Raw genomic sequence first — 15046 nt, 5'->3', positions numbered from 1 at the left:
GGGATGAGCAGTGCTCCACTGGTACTAACACTGCTGCATGGCACATAATGGAGGGGATGAGCAGTGCCCACTGGTACTAACACTGCTGCATGGCACATAATGGAGGGGATGAGCAGTGCCCACTGGTACTAACACTGCTGCATGGCACATAATGGAGGGGATGAGCAGTGCTCCACTGGTACTAACACTGCTGCATGGCACATAATGGAGGGGACGAGCAGTGCCCACTGGTACTAACACTGCTGCATGGCACATAATGGAGGGGATGAGCAGTGCCCACTGGTACTAACACTGCTGCATGGCAGATAATGGAGGGGACGAGCAGTGCTCCACTGGTACTAACACTGCTGCATGGCACATAATGGAGGGGATGAGCAGTGCTCCACTGGTACTAACACTGCTGCATGGCACATAATGGAGGGGATGAGCAGTGCCCACTGGTACTAACACTGCTGCATGGCACATAATGGAGGGGATGAGCAGTGCTCCACTGGTACTAACACTGCTGCATGGCACATAATGGAGGGGATGAGCAGTGCTCCACTGGTACTAACACTGCTGCGTGGCACATAATGGAGGGGATGAGCAGTGCTCCACTGGTACTAACACTGCTGCATGGCACATAATGGAGGGGATGAGCAGTGCTCCACTGGTACTGACACTGCTGCATGGCACATAATGGAGGGGATGAGCAGTGCCCACTGGTACTAACACTGCTGCATGGCACATAATGGAGGGGATGAGCAGTGCTCCACTGGTACTGACACTGCTGCATGGCACATAATGGAGGGGATGAGCAGTGCTCCACTGGTACTAACACTGCTGCATGGCACATAATGGAGGGGATGAGCAGTGCCCACTGGTACTAACACTACTGCATGGCACATAATGGAGGGGATAAGCAGTGCTCCACTGGTACTAACACTGCTGCATGGCACATAATGGAGGGGATGAGCAGTGCCCACTGGTACTAACACTGCTGCATGGCACATAATGGAGGGGATGAGCAGTGCCCACTGGTGGCACATAATGGAAGGGATGAGCAGTGCTCCACTGGTACTAACACTGCTGCATGGCACATAATGGAGGGGATGAGCAGTGCCCACTGGTACTAACACTGCTGCATGGCACATAATGGAGGGGATGAGCAGTGCTCCACTGGTACTGACACTGCTGCATGGCACATAATGGAGGGGACGAGCAGTGCTCCACTGGTACTAACACTGCTGCATGGCACATAATGGAGGGGATGAGCAGTGCCCACTGGTACTAACACTGCTGCATGGCAGATAATGGAGGGGACGAGCAGTGCTCCACTGGTACTAACACTGCTGCATGGCACATAATGGAGGGGATGAGCAGTGCCCACTGGTACTAACACTGCTGCATGGCACATAATGGAGGGGATGAGCAGTGCTCCACTGGTACTAACACTGCTGCATGGCACATAATGGAGGGGATGGGCAGTGCTCCACTGGTACTAACACTGCTGCATGGCACATAATGGAGGGGACGAGCAGTGCCCACTGGTACTAACACTGCTGCATGGCACATAATGGAGGGGATGAGCAGTGCCCACTGGTACTAACACTGCTGCATGGCACATAATGGAGGGGATGAGCAGTGCTCCACTGGTACTAACACTGCTGCATGGCACATAATGGAGGGGACGAGCAGTGCCCACTGGTACTAACACTGCTGCATGGCACATAATGGAGGGGATGAGCAGTGTCCACTGGTACTAACACTGCTGCATGGCACATAATGGAGGGGATGAGCAGTGCTCCACTGGTACTAACACTGCTGCATGGCACATAATGGAGGGGATGAGCAGTGCTCCACTGGTACTAACACTGCTGCATGGCACACAATGGAGGGGATGAGCAGTGCCCACTGGTACTAACACTGCTGCATGGCACATAATGGAGGGGATGAGCAGTGCTCCACTGGTACTAACACTGCTGCATGGCACATAATGGAGGGGATGAGCAGTGCCCACTGGTACTAACACTGCTGCATGGCACATAATGGAGGGGATGAGCAGTGCTCCACTGGTACTAACACTGCTGCATGGCACATAATGGAGGGGATGAGCAGTGCTCCACTGGTACTAACACTGCTGCATGGCACACAATGGAGGGGATGAGCAGTGCTCCACTGGTACTAAGACTGCTGCATGGCACATAATGGAGGGGATGAGCAGTGCCCACTGGTACTAACACTGCTGTATGGCACATAATGGAGGGGATGAGCAGTGCCCACTGGTACTAACACTGCTGCATGGCACATAATGGAGGGGATGAGCCGTGCTCCACTGGTACTAACACTGCTGCATGGCACATAATGGAGGGGATGAGCAGTGCCCACTGGTACTAACACTGCTGTATGGCACATAATGGAGGGGATGAGCAGTGCTCCACTGGTACTAACACTGCTGTATGGCACATAATGGAGGGGATGAGCAGTGCTCCACTGGTACTAACACTGCTGCATGGCACATAATGGAGGGGATGAGCAGTGCTCCACTGGTACTAACACTGCTGCATGGCAAATAATGGAGGGGATGAGCAGTGCCCACTGGTACTAACACTGCTGCATGGCACATAATGGAGGGGATGAGCAGTGCCCACTGGTACTAACACTGCTGCATGGCACATAATGGAGGGGATGAGCAGTGCCCACTGGTACTATCACTGCTGCATGGCACATAATGGAGGGGATGAGCAGTGCTCCACTGGTACTAACACTGCTGCATGGCAAATAATGGAGGGGATGAGCAGTGCCCACTGGTACTAACACTGCTGCATGGCACATAATGGAGGGGATGAGCAGTGCCCACTGGTACTAACACTGCTGCATGGCACATAATGGAGGGGATGAGCAGTGCCCACTGGTACTATCACTGCTGCATGGCACATAATGGAGGGGATGAGCCGTGCTCCACTGGTACTAACACTGCTGCATGGCACATAATGGAGGGGATGAGCAGTGCCCACTGGCACTATCACTGCTGCATGGCACATAATGGAGGGGATGAGCCGTGCTCCACTGGTACTAACACTGCTGCATGGCACATAATGGAGGGGATGAGCAGTGCTCCACTGGTACTAACACTGCTGCATGGCAAATAATGGAGGGGATGAGCAGTGCCCACTGGTACTAACACTGCTGCATGGCACATAATGGAGGGGATGAGCAGTGCCCACTGGTACTAACACTGCTGCATGGCAAATAATGGAGGGGATGAGCAGTGCTCCACTGGTACTAACACTGCTGCATGGCACATAATGGAGGGGATGAGCCGTGCTCCACTGGTACTAACACTGCTGCATGGCAAATAATGGAGGGGATGAGCAGTGCCCACTGGTACTAACACTGCTGCATGGCACATAATGGAGGGGATGGGCAGTGCCCACTGGTACTAACACTGCTGCATGGCACATAACGGAGGGGATGAGCAGTGCCCACTGGTACTAACACTGCTGCATGGCACATAATGGAGGGGATGAGCCGTGCTCCACTGGTACTAACACTGCTGCATGGCAAATAATGGAGGGGATGAGCAGTGCCCACTGGTACTAACACTGCTGCATGGCACATAATGGAGGGGATGAGCAGTTCCCACTGGTACTAACACTGCTGCATGGCACATAATGGAGGGGATGAGCAGTGCTCCACTGGTACTAACACTGCTGCATGGCACATAATGGAGGGGATGAGCAGTGCTCCACTGGTACTAACACTGCTGCATGGCAAATAATGGAGGGGATGAGCAGTGCCCACTGGTACTAACACTGCTGCATGGCACATAATGGAGGGGATGAGCAGTGCCCACTGGTACTAACACTGCTGCATGGCAAATAATGGAGGGGATGAGCAGTGCTCCACTGGTACTAACACTGCTGCATGGCACATAATGGAGGGGATGAGCCGTGCTCCACTGGTACTAACACTGCTGCATGGCAAATAATGGAGGGGATGAGCAGTGCCCGCTGGTACTAACACTGCTGCATGGCACATAATGGAGGGGATGAGCAGTGCCCACTGGTACTAACACTGCTGCATGGCACATAACGGAGGGGATGAGCAGTGCCCACTGGTACTAACACTGCTGCATGGCACATAATGGAGGGGATGAGCCGTGCTCCACTGGTACTAACACTGCTGCATGGCAAATAATGGAGGGGATGAGCAGTGCCCACTGGTACTAACACTGCTGCATGGCACATAATGGAGGGGATGAGCAGTTCCCACTGGTACTAACACTGCTGCATGGCACATAATGGAGGGGATGAGCAGTGCTCCACTGGTACTAACACTGCTGCATGGCACATAATGGAGGGGATGAGCAGTGCTCCACTGGTACTAACACTGCTGCATGGCACATAATGGTGGGGATGAGCAGTGCTCCACTGGTACTAACACTGCTGCATGGCACATAATGGAGGGGATGAGCAGTGCCCACTGGTACTAACACTGCTGCATGGCACATAATGGAGGGGATGAGCAGTGCTCCACTGGTACTAACACTGCTGCATGGCACATAATGGAGGGGATGAGCAGTGCCCACTGGTACTAACACTGCTGCATGGCACATAATGGAGGGGATGAGTAGTGCTCCACTGGTACTAACACTGCTGCATGGCACATAATGGAGTAGATGAGCAGTGCTCCACTGGTACTAACACTGCTGCATGGCAGATAATGGAGAGGATGGGCAGTGCTCCACTGGTACTAACACTGCTGCATGGCACATAATGGAGGGGATGAGCAGTGCTCCACTGGTACTAACACTGCTGCATGGCACATAATGGTGGGGATGAGCAGTGCTCCACTGGTACTAACACTGCTGCATGGCACATAATGGAGGGGATGAGCAGTGCCCACTGGTACTAACACTGCTGCATGGCACATAATGGAGGGGATGAGCAGTGCTCCACTGGTACTAACACTGCTGCATGGCACATAATGGAGGGGATGAGCAGTGCTCCACTGGTACTAACACTGCTGCATGGCACATAATGGAGGGGATGAGCAGTGCCTACTGGTACTAACACTGCTGCATGGCACATAATGGAGGGGATGAGCAGTGCTCCACTGGTACTAACACTGCTGCATGGCACATAATGGTGGGGATGAGCAGTGCTCCACTGGTACTAACACTGCTGCATGGCACATAATGGAGGGGATGAGCAGTGCCCACTGGTACTAACACTGCTGCATGGCACATAATGGAGGGGATGAGCAGTGCTCCACTGGTACTAACACTGCTGCATGGCACATAATGGAGGGGATGAGCAGTGCTCCACTGGTACTAACACTGCTGCATGGCACATAATGGAGGGGATGAGCAGTGCCTACTGGTACTAACACTGCTGCATGGCACATAATGGAGGGGATGAGCAGTGCTCCACTGGTACTAACACTGCTGCATGGCACATAATGGAGGGGATGAGCAGTGCCTACTGGTACTAACACTGCTGCATGGCACATAATGGAGGGGATGAGCAGTGCCTACTGGTACTAACACTGCTGCATGGCTCATAATGGAGGGGATGAGCAGTGCCCACTGGTACTAACACTGCTGCATGGCACATAGTGGAGGGGATGAGCAGTGCCCACTGGTACTAACACTGCTGCATGGCACATAATGGAGGGGACGGGCAGTGCTCCACTGGTACTAACACTGCTGCATGGCACATAATGGAGGGGACGGGCAGTGCTCCACTGGTACTAACACTGCTGCATGGCACATAATGGAGGGGACGAGCAGTGCCCACTGGTACTAACACTGCTGCATGGCACATAATGGAGGGGATGAGCAGTGCCCACTGGTACTAACACTGCTGCATGTAACATAGTAACATAGTTAGTAAGGCCGAAAAAAGACATTTGTCCATCCAGTTCAGCCTATATTCCATCATAATAAATACCCAGATCTACGTCCTTCTACAGAACCTAATAATTGTATGATACAATATTGTTCTGCTCCAGGAAGACATCCAGGCCTCTCTTGAACCCCTCGACTGAGTTCGCCATCACCACCTCCTCAGGCAAGCAATTCCAGATTCTCACTGCCCTAACAGTAAAGAATCCTCTTCTATGTTGGTGGAAAAACCTTCTCTCCTCCAGACGCAAAGAATGCCCCCTTGTGCCCGTCACCTTCCTTGGTATAAACAGATCCTCAGCGAGATATTTGTATTGTCCCCTTATATACTTATACATGGTTATTAGATCGCCCCTCAGTCGTCTTTTTTCTAGACTAAATAATCCTAATTTCGCTAATCTATCTGGGTATTGTAGTTCTCCCATCCCCTTTATTAATTTTGTTGCCCTCCTTTGTACTCTCTCTAGTTCCATTATATCCTTCCTGAGCACCGGTGCCCAAAACTGGACACAGTACTCCATGTGCGGTCTAACTAGGGATTTGTACAGAGGCAGTATAATGCTCTCATCATGTGTATCCAGACCTCTTTTAATGCACCCCATGATCCTGTTTGCCTTGGCAGCTGCTGCCTGGCACTGGCTGCTCCAGGTAAGTTTATCATTAACTAGGATCCCCAAGTCCTTCTCCCTGTCAGATTTACCCAGTGGTTTCCCGTTCAGTGTGTAATGGTGATATTGATTCCCTCTTCCCATGTGTATAACCTTACATTTATCATTGTTAAACCTCATCTGCCACCTTTCAGCCCAAGTTTCCAACTTATCCAGATCCATCTGTAGCAGAATACTATCTTCTCTTGTATTAACTGCTTTACATAGTTTTGTATCATCTGCAAATATCGATATTTTACTGTGTAAACCTTCTACCAGATCATTAATGAATATGTTGAAGAGAACAGGTCCCAATACTGACCCCTGCGGTACCCCACTGGTCACAGCGACCCAGTTAGAGACTATACCATTTATAACCACCCTCTGCTTTCTATCACTAAGCCAGTTACTAACCCATTTACACACATTTTCCCCCAGACCAAGCATTCTCATTTTGTGTACCAACCTCTTGTGCGGCACGGTATCAAACGCTTTGGAAAAATCGAGATATACCACGTCCAATGACTCACCGTGGTCCAGCCTATAGCTTACCTCTTCATAAAAACTGATTAGATTGGTTTGACAGGAGCGATTTCTCATAAACCCATGCTGATATGGAGTTAAACAGTTATTCTCATTGAGATAATCCAGAATAACATCCCTCAGAAACCCTTCAAATATTTTACCAACAATAGAGGTTAGACTTACTGGCCTATAATTTCCAGGTTCACTTTTAGAGCCCTTTTTGAATATTGGCACCACATTTGCTATGCGCCAATCCTGCGGAACAGACCCTGTCGCTATAGAGTCCCTAAAAATAAGAAATAATGGTTTATCTATTACATTACTTAGTTCTCTTAGTACTCGTGGGTGTATGCCATCCGGACCCGGAGATTTATCTATTTTAATCTTATTTAGCCGGTTTCGCACCTCTTCTTGGGTTAGATTGGTGACCCTTAATATAGGGTTTTCATTGTTTCTTGGGATTTCACCTAGCATTTCATTTTCCACCGTGAATACCGTGGAGAAGAAGGTGTTTAATATGTTAGCTTTTTCCTCGTCATCTACAACCATTCTTTCCTCACTATTTTTTAAGGGGCCTACATTTTCAGTTTTTATTCTTTTACTATTGATATAGTTGAAGAACAGTTTGGGATTAGTTTTACTCTCCTTAGCAATGTGCTTCTCTGTTTCCTTTTTGGCAGCTTTAATTAGTTTTTTAGATAAAGTATTTTTCTCCCTATAGTTTTTTAGAGCTTCAATGGTGCCATCCTGCTTTAGTAGTGCAAATGCTTTCTTTTTACTGTTAATTGCCTGTCTTACTTCTTTGTTTAGCCACATTGGGTTTTTCCTATTTCTAGTCCTTTTATTCCCACAAGGTATAAACCGCTTACACTGCCTATTTAGGATGTTCTTAAACATTTCCCATTTATTATCTGTATTCTCATTTCTGAGGATATTGTCCCAGTCTACCAGATTAAGGGCATCTCTAAGCTGTTTAAACTTTGCCTTCCTAAAGTTCAATGTTTTTGTGACTCCCTGACAAGTCCCCCTAGTGAAAGACAGGTGAAACTGCACAATATTGTGGTCGCTATTTCCTAAATGCCCAACCACCTGCAGATTTGTTATTCTGTCAGGTCTATTAGATAGTATTAGGTCTAAAAGTGCTGCTCCTCTGGTTGGATTCTGCACCAATTGTGAAAGATAATTTTTCTTGGTTATTAGCAGAAACCTGTTGCCTTTATGGGTTTCACAGGTTTCTGTTTCCCAGTTAATATCCGGGTAGTTAAAGTCCCCCATAACCAGGACCTCATTATGGGTTGCAGCTTCATCTATCTGCTTTAGAAGTAGACTTTCCATGCTTTCTGTTATATTTGGGGGTTTGTAACAGACCCCAATGAGAATTTTGTTACCATTTTTCCCTCCATGAATTTCAACCCATATGGACTCGACATCCTCATTCCCTTCGCTAATATCATCCCTTAAAGTGGACTTTAGACAAGACTTTACATAGAGACAAACCCCTCCTCCTCTCCGATTTTTACGATCCTTTCTAAACAGACTGTAACCCTGTAAGTTAACTGCCCAGTCATAGCTTTCATCTAACCATGTCTCGGTTATTCCCACTATGTCAAAGTTACCTGTAGATATTTCTGCTTCTAGTTCTTCCATCTTGTTTGTCAGGCTTCTGGCGTTTGCGAGCATGCAGTTTAGAGGATTTTGTTTTGTTCCAATCTCCTCACTGTGGATTGTTTTAGAAATGTTCTTACCTCCCTTCTGAGTATGTTTTCCTGGGTCGTCTTTGTTCGAGTCTAATGTTTTTCTTCCCGTCCCCTCTTCTTCTAGTTTAACGCCCTCCTGATGAGTGTAGCGAGTCTTCTGGCGAATGTGTGTTTCCCAGGTTTGTTGAGGTGTAGTCCGTCTCTGGCGAGGAGTCCATCATACCAGTAATTCACACCGTGGTCCAGGAATCCAAATCCTTGTTGTCTGCACCATCGTCTTAGCCAGTTGTTTGCATCAAGGATCCTGTTCCATCTCCTGGTGCCATGCCCGTCTACTGGAAGGATAGAAGAAAAAACTACCTGTGCATCCAGTTCCTTTACTTTCTTCCCCAACTCTTCAAAGTCCTTGCAGATTGTCGGTAGGTCTTTCCTTGCCGTGTCATTGGTGCCAACATGTATCAGAAGAAATGGGTGGACGTCCTTGGAGCTGAAGAGCTTTGGTATCCTATCGGTCACATCCTTGATCATCGCACCTGGAAGGCAGCATACTTCTCTTGCAGTTATGTCCGGTCTGCAGATGGCTGCTTCTGTGCCTCTCAGTAGTGAGTCTCCCACCACCACCACTCTTCGTTGCTTCTTGGCTGTACTTTTTGCTGTCACTTGTTGCTGTGTGCCCTTTTCTTTTTTGCTTGCTGGTATTGCTTCATTCTTAGGTGTGCCATCTTCATCCTCTACAAAGATTTGATATCGGTTCTTCAGTTGTGTGGTTGGTGATTTCTCCATGGTCTTCTTGCTTCTTTTGGTCACATGCTTCCACTCATCTGCTTTTGGAGGTTCTCTGACACTTTTTTCACCTTCTGTGACCAGTAGAGATGCTTCTGTTCTGTCTAGAAAGTCTTCATTCTCTTTGATGAGTTTCAAAGTTGCTATTCTTTCTTCCAGACCCCGCACCTTTTCTTCTAAAAGGGCCACTAGTCTACACTTCTGACAGGTGAAATTGGATTCTTCTTCTGGTCGATCTGTGAACATGTAGCACATGCTGCAGCTCACCATGTAGGTTGTCACATCTGCCATGTTGCTCCTAGATCCTGCTGATTTGCTGTGTGTTTTCCTTCTTGTGTAATCTACTCAGCCAAGCTCTCTTGCAATAATGTCCTACAGGCAAAAATTACGGCGCGCGGTTTGGTGATGCTTTCGAAGCAGCTGGTCCCGGCTGTACCCAACGATCTTCTAGCTTAGGGAGACTTCGCTTCTCCCAGAAGGCACCTGGAATATGCAAATTAGCCTCCTGAAGCTTGAATCCCTGGTTTGGTGATGCTTTCGAAGCAGCTGGTCCCGGCTGTACCCAACGATCTTCTAGCTTAGGGAGACTTCGCTTCTCCCAGAAGGCACCTGGAATATGCAAATTAGCCTCCTGAAGCTTGAATCCCTGGTTTGGTGATGCTTTCGAAGCAGCTGGTCCCGGCTGTACCCAACGATCTTCTAGCTTAGGGAGACTTCGCTTCTCCCAGAAGGCACCTGGAATATGCAAATTAGCCTCCTGAAGCTTGAATCCCTGGTTTCACACATAATGGAGGGGATGAGCAGTGCTCCACTGGTACTAACACTGCTGCATGGCACATAATGGAGGGACGAGCAGTGCCCACTGGTACTAACACTGCTGCATGGCACATAATGGAGGGGATGAGCAGTGTCCACTGGTACTAACACTGCTGCATGGCACATAATGGAGGGGATGAGCAATGCCCACTGGTACTAACACGGCTGCATGGCACATAATGGAGGGGATGAGCAGTGCTCCACTGGTACTAACACTGCTGTATGGCACCTAATGGAGGGGATGAGCCGTGCTCCACTGGTACTAACACTGCTGCATGGCACACAATGGAGGGGATGAGCAGTGCTCCACTGGTACTAACACTGCTGCATGGCACATAATGGAGGGGATGAGCAGTGCTCACTGGTACTAACACTGCTGCATGGCACATAATGGAGGGGACGAGCAGTGCCCACTGGTACTAACACTGCTGCATGGCACATAATGGAGGGGATGAGCAGTGCCCACTGGTACTAACACTGCTGCATGGCACATAATGGAGGGGATGAGCAGTGCTCCACTGGTACTAACACTGCTGCATGGCACATAATGGAGGGGATGAGCAGTGCCCACTGGTACTAACATTGCTGCATGGCACATAATGGAGGGGATGAGCAGTGCCCACTGGTACTAACACTGCTGCATGGCACATAATGGAGGGGATGAGCAGTGCTCCACTGGTACTAACACTGCTGCATGGCACATAATGGAGGGGATGAGCCGTGCCCACTGGTACTAACACTGCTGCATGGCACATAATGGAGGGGATGAGCAGTGCCCACTGGTACTAACACTGCTGCATGGCACATAATGGAGGGGATGGGCAGTGCTCCACTGGTACTAACACTGCTGCATGGCACACAATGGAGGGGACGAGCAGTGATCCACTGGTACTAACACTGCTGCATGGCACATAATGGAGGGGATGAGCAGTGCCCACTGGTACTAACACTGCTGTATGGCACATAATGGAGGGGATGAGCAGTGCTCCACTGGTACTAACACTGCTGTATGGCACATAATGGAGGGGATGAGCAGTGCTCCACTGGTACTAACACTGCTGTATGGCACATAATGGAGGGGATGAGCAGTGCTCCACTGGTACTAACACTGCTGTATGGCACATAATGGAGGGGATGAGCCGTGCTCCACTGGTACTAACACTGCTGCATGGCACATAATGGAGGGGATGAGCAGTGCCCACTGGTACTATCACTGCTGCATGGCACATAATGGAGGGAATGAGCCGTGCTCCTCTGGTACTAACACTGCTGCATGGCACATAATGGAGGGGATGAGCAGTGCTCCACTGGTACTAACACTGCTGCATGGCACATAATGGAGGGGATGAGCAGTGCCCACTGGTACTAACACTGCTGCATGGCACATAATGGAGGGGACGAGCAGTGCTCCACTGGTACTAACACTGCTGTATGGCACATAATGGAGGGGACGAGCAGTGCTCCACTGGTACTAACACTGCTGCATGGCACATAATGGAGGGGATGAGCCGTGCTCCTCTGGTACTAACACTGCTGCATGGCACATAATGGAGGGGATGAGCCGTGCTCCACTGGTACTAACACTGCTGCATGGCACATAATGGAGGGGATGAGCAGTGCCCACTGGTACTAACACTGCTGTATGGCACATAATGGAGGGGATGAGCCGTGCTCCACTGGTACTAACACTGCTGCATGGCACATAATGGAGGGGATGAGCAGTGCCCACTGGTACTATCACTGCTGCATGGCACATAATGGAGGGGATGAGCAGTGCTCACTGGTACTAACACTGCTGCATGGCACATAATGGAGGGGATGAGCAGTGCTCCACTGGTACTAACACTGCTGCATGGCACATAATGGAGGGGATGAGCCGTGCCCACTGGTACTAACACTGCTGCATGGCACATAATGGAGGGGATGAGCAGTGCCCACTGGTACTAACACTGCTGCATGGCACATAATGGAGGGGATGGGCAGTGCTCCACTGGTACTAACACTGCTGCATGGCACATAATGGAGGGGATGAGCAGTGCTCCACTGGTACTAACACTGCTGCATGGCACATAATGGAGGGGACGAGCAGTGCTCCACTGGTACTAACACTGCTGCATGGCACATAATGGAGGGGATGAGCAGTGCCCACTGGTACTAACACTGCTGCATGGCACATAATGGAGGGGATGAGCAGTGCCCACTGGTACTAACACTGCTGTATGGCACATAATGGAGGGGATGAGCCGTGCTCCACTGGTACTAACACTGCTGCATGGCACATAATGGAGGGGATGAGCAGTGCCCACTGGTACTATCACTGCTGCATGGCACATAATGGAGGGGATGAGCAGTGCTCCACTGGTACTAACACTGCTGCATGGCACATAATGGAGGGGATGAGCAGTGCTCCACTGGTACTAACACTGCTGCATGGCACATAATGGAGGGGATGAGCAGTGCCCACTGGTACTAACACTGCTGCATGGCACATAATGGAGGGGACGAGCAGTGCTCCACTGGTACTAACACTGCTGTATGGCACATAATGGAGGGGATGAGCCGTGCTCCACTGGTACTAACACTGCTGCATGGCACATAATGGAGGGGATGAGCAGTGCCCACTGGTACTATCACTGCTGCATGGCACATAATGGAGGGGATGAGCCGTGCTCCTCTGGTACTAACACTGCTGCATGGCACATAATGGAGGGGATGAGCCGTGCTCCACTGGTACTAACACTGCTGCATGGCACATAATGGAGGGGATGAGCAGTGCCCACTGGTACTAACACTGCTGTATGGCACATAATGGAGGGGATGAGCCGTGCTCCACTGGTACTAACACTGCTGCATGGCACATAATGGAGGGGATGAGCAGTGCCCACTGGTACTATCACTGCTGCATGGCACATAATGGAGGGGATGAGCAGTGCTCACTGGTACTAACACTGCTGCATGGCACATAATGGAGGGGATGAGCAGTGCCCACTGGTACTAACACTGCTGTATGGCACATAATGGAGGGGATGAGCCGTGCTCCACTGGTACTAACACTGCTGCATGGCACATAATGGAGGGGATGAGCAGTGCCCACTGGTACTAACACTGCTGTATGGCACATAATGGAGGGGATGAGCCGTGCTCCACTGGTACTAACACTGCTGCATGGCACATAATGGAGGGGATGAGCAGTGCCCACTGGTACTATCACTGCTGCATGGCACATAATGGAGGGGATGAGCCGTGCTCCTCTGGTACTAACACTGCTGCATGGCACATAATGGAGGGGATGAGCAGTGCTCCACTGGTACTAACACTGCTGCATGGCACATAATGGAGGGGATGAGCAGTGCCCACTGGTACTAACACTGCTGTATGGCACATAATGGAGGGGATGAGCCGTGCTCCACTGGTACTAACACTGCTGCATGGCACATAATGGAGGGGATGAGCAGTGCTCCACTGGTACTAACACTGCTGCATGGCACACAATGGAGGGGATGAGCAGTGCTCCACTGGTACTAACACTGCTGCATGGCACATAATGGAGGGGATGAGCAGTGCCCACTGGTACTAACACTGCTGCATGGCACACAATGGAGGGGATGAGCAGTGCTCCACTGGTACTAACACTGCTGCATGGCACACAATGGAGGGGATGAGCAGTGCTCCACTGGTACTAACACTGCTGCATGGCACATAATGGAGGGGATGAGCAGTGCTCCACTGGTACTAACACTGCTGCATGGCACATAATGGAGGGGATGAGCCGTGCTCCACTGGTACTAACACTGCTGCATAGCACATAATGGAGGGGATGAGCAGTGCTCCACTGGTACTAACACTGCTGCATGGCACACAATGGAGGGGATGAGCAGTGCTCCACTGGTACTAACACTGCTGCATGGCACACAATGGAGGGGATGAGCAGTGCTCCACTGGTACTAACACTGCTGCATGGCACATAATGGAGGGGATGAGCCGTGCTCCACTGGTACTAACACTGCTGCATGGCACACAATGGAGGGGATGAGCAGTGCCCACTGGTACTAACACTGCTGCATGGCACACAATGGAGGGGATGAGCAGTGCCCACTGGTACTAACACTGCTGCATGGCACATAATGGAGGGGATGAGCCGTGCCCACTGGTACTAACACTGCTGCATGGCACATAATGGAGGGGATGAGCAGTGCTCCACTGGTACTAACACTGCTGCATGGCACATAATGGAGGGGATGAGCCGTGCTCCACTGGTACTAACACTGCTGCATGGCACATAATGGAGGGGATGAGCAGTGCCCACTGGTACTAACACTGCTGCATGGCACACAATGGAGGGGATGAGCAGTGCTCCACTGGTACTAACACTGCTGCATGGCACACAATGGAGGGGATAAGCAGTGCTCCACTGGTACTAACACTGCTGCATGGCACATAATGGAGGGGATGAGCAGTGCCCACTGGTACTATCACTGCTGCATGGCACATAATGGAGGGGATGAGCCGTGCTCCACTGGTACTAACACTGCTGCATGGCACATAATGGAGGGGATGAGCAGTGCCCACTGGTACTATCACTGCTGCATGGCACATAATGGAGGGGATGAGCCGTGCTCCACTGGTACTAACACTGCTGCATGGCACATAATGGAGGGGATGAGCAGTGCTCCACTGGTACTAACACTGCT

This window comes from Ranitomeya imitator, chromosome 3 (genome assembly GCF_032444005.1).
Source record: "Ranitomeya imitator isolate aRanImi1 chromosome 3, aRanImi1.pri, whole genome shotgun sequence".
In the NCBI taxonomy this organism is placed as follows: domain Eukaryota; kingdom Metazoa; phylum Chordata; class Amphibia; order Anura; family Dendrobatidae; genus Ranitomeya; species Ranitomeya imitator.
This window is presented reverse-complemented; position numbering follows the sequence as displayed.